A 3122-nucleotide genomic window follows, 5' to 3' on the forward strand; every position below is an offset into this window, starting at 1 on the left:
CACAACCCTCAGACATAAAGTAGAGCTGTCATTGTCTCACCATGGCGATAACTGCAGCCCCAGCCCCGGCCAGGGCACAGGCGAACAAGTGGAACGTCATGTCCAGCTGAAAGACAATCAAACACAACACAGCTTTATTAGTCACCAGGAAATGAAGACAACTAACAACAACGGTGCTTGCTTTGTTGGTATTCAAAATGGGACTCAAAGCATCGTTCCAACTTGTAATGTCTGTGTTTACAATATTGCCAGGTCATGTTGAGATTAAWAAACTAAATCACAYAGTGGTTGCTTTGAGAGTGAGAMAGGGCAAGATGTATTAAGATTTGTCCCAGTCCAATATTAGCTCACTTTTTCAAAGGGAATTAAACYAAGGATTAAGGAGGYAAAAGGTTAAACAAAAAGACAGACTAATCTTTATTAAGCTWTMTTTTMTMRRCRRTRRKCAKYAGYMMWWAYWMRWKAKKCCRKMAYAKKRSMMYMKGCSKCWKRACWCWRKWCACWCACACAAATCACCATTTAAAATGACAGAGGAACCCTACAGCAGTGTTCCCAATCCTAGTCCCGGGGTCCCAAAGGGGCGCACATRTTGTGTTTTWMCCCTAACACTGACACACCMAATTCAAATCAAAGGCTTGACGATGAGTTGATTGGTTGAATCAAGTGTGTGAGTGTTAGGGCAAAAACCAAAAAGTGCACCAATTTTGGTCCCCAGAGCCAGGATCGGGAAACATTGCCCTAAAGCATTTATGATTTTAGAAACATATTCCACCTCTATGGACAGACAGCCTTCAATGTGAGAGAGGAGCCTAACCCCTGAGGTGCGGCGATCACTAAAGGTCACAGCCAACAGAACCTCGCCTCCCCCCTTCATCGCTCCCCAGCCACACACACACACACACACACACACTTACCTCGTTAGACTCACACATCTTAAAGAACTTCTCGGAGCCCGTGCACACCTTCCTCTCCTCCCCGATAGTTACCATGCCTGCGAAAAAACAACAATCCATTTCACATTTACATTTCAAGTGACTTAGCTTGGCCGGCGCTTCGATCCACAGAGACCTAACAACAGCTACTGCAGCGAGTTACAACAAACACTCATGTTAAAGGGCTGTAAAATAGATCTCCTTCAGGAGCATTAAATAACTGCAATGAAATGTAAAGAAGATTGATTGAATTGTGTGTCCGCGAAGTGAGAAGACTAAACGACACACTATTCAGTACAGTATGCTCCATAGMTCATTGTCTTGTCAGACATCTTATCCACATTCATGATAGAACACAAACAAACAAACAAACAACTGGAAATAAACCACCAAAGCCCTGGTTAACCACTGCCAGTGTCAGTGACTGTGTACGTATTCGGTAAATGGCAACAGTGGTGTGAATGGATGGCGGCGCCACCCGGGCCCGCCCTTACCAAACTGGCGCAGGTCCAGGCAGAGGTTGGCGCCCTCCACCACAGTGGTGTTCTGACAGAGGGTCCAGAGTTGAAGTACATGAAGACAGGCAGCGAGGTGAAGGCTGTCACACCAACCAGGCAGGAAGAAGATATAGGTCAACATAATGAACTGCAGGAAGAAACAGAGGACACAAGATAGAATGGTTTATTAGAGACAGAGGGAAAGTGAGGTGTTATAGAAGAGCACAGACGGAATGAGGGAGGGGAATAAAGAGAGGGAGAAGAGGGAGGAAGGAGAGAAGGAAGAGAAGGACAGTCCATTAGAAAGAGAGAGGGAGAGAAAGAGAGGGAGGAAGGAGGAGAAGGAAGAGAAGACAGTCCATTAGAAAGAGAGGGGAGGGAAGATAGGGAGGAAGGAGAGAGAAGGAAGAGAAGGACAGTCCTTAGAAAAGAGAGGGAAAGAAGGAGGAAGGAGAAGAAGAGAAGGAAGCATAGAAGAAGAGAGGGAGAGAAAAGAGAGGGAGGAGGAGAAGGAAGAGAAGGACAGTCCATTAGAAAGAGAGAGGGAGGAAAGAGAGGGAGGAAGGAGGAGAAGACGGTCCATTAGAAAGAGAGAGAGGGGAAGAGAGGGAGGAAGAGGAGAAGGAAAGAGAAGGACAGTCCATTAGAAAGAGAGAGGGAGGGAAAGAAGGAGGAAGGAGGAGAAGGAAGAGAAGGACAGTCCATTAGAAAGAGGAGAGGGGAAAGAGAGGGAGGAAGGAGGAGAAGGACGGTCCATTAGAAAGAGAGAGGGAGGGAAAGAGAGGGAGGAAGGAGGAGAAGGAAGAGAAGGACAGTCCATTAGAAAGAGAGAGGAGGAGAAAGAGAGGGAGAAGAGAGGAGAAGGAGAGAAGGACAGTCCATTAGAAAGAGAGAGGGAGGAAAGAGGAGGGGAGAAGGAGGAAAGAGAGAAGGACAGTCCATTAGAAAAGAGAGAGGGAGGGAAATGAGAGGGAGGAGAGGAGAGAGAAGAGAAGGACAGTCCATTAGAAAAGAGAGAGGAGGGAAAGAGAGGAGGAAGGAGGAGAAGGAAGATGAAGGACGGTCCATTAGAAAGAGAGAGGGAGAGAAAGAGAGGAGGAAGGAGGAGAAGGAAGAGAAGGACAGTCCATTAGAAAGAGAAGGGAGGAAAGAGGGAGGAAGGAAGGAGAGGACGGTCCATTAGAAAGAGAGAGGAGGAAAGAGAGGGAGGAGAGGAGAAGGAAGAGAAGACAGTCCATTAGAAAGAGAGAGGAGAGGAAGAGAGGGAGGAAGGAGGAGAAGGAAGAGAAGGAAGTCCATTAGAAAGAGAGAGGGAGGGAAAGAGGAGGGAGGAGGAGGAGAAGGAAGAGAAGGACGGTCCATTAGAAAGAGAGAGGAGGAAAGAAGAGGAGGAAGGAGGAGAAGGACAGTCCGCTTAGAAAGAGAGAGGGAGGGAAGAGAGGACCAAGGAGGAGAAAGAGAAGAAGGAAGAGAAGGACAGTCATTTAGAAAGAGAGAGGGGGGAAGAGAGAGGCGAGAGAAGGAGAGAGGATAGAGAAGGACAGTCCATTAGAAGAGAGAGGGAGGAAAGAGAGGAGGAGGAGGAGAGAGGAAGAGAAAGGACAGTCCATTAGAAAGAGGAGGGAGGGAAGGAAGAGAGAGGAAGAGAAGAAGGAAGAGAGGACGGTCCATTAGAAAGAGAAGGGGGTGGAAG

The 3122-nt window shown here is 47.5% G+C and overlaps 1 pseudogene; it reads right to left on the reverse strand.

The window, feature by feature from the left end:
* LOC111958305 (neuronal membrane glycoprotein M6-a-like) overlaps positions 1–3122 on the reverse strand; it is an 86342-nt pseudogene that overhangs the window by 34008 nt on the left and 49212 nt on the right.

The sequence above is a fragment of the Salvelinus sp. IW2-2015 genome, linkage group LG34 (genome assembly GCF_002910315.2).
Source record: "Salvelinus sp. IW2-2015 linkage group LG34, ASM291031v2, whole genome shotgun sequence".
Lineage (NCBI taxonomy): Eukaryota > Metazoa > Chordata > Actinopteri > Salmoniformes > Salmonidae > Salvelinus > Salvelinus sp. IW2-2015.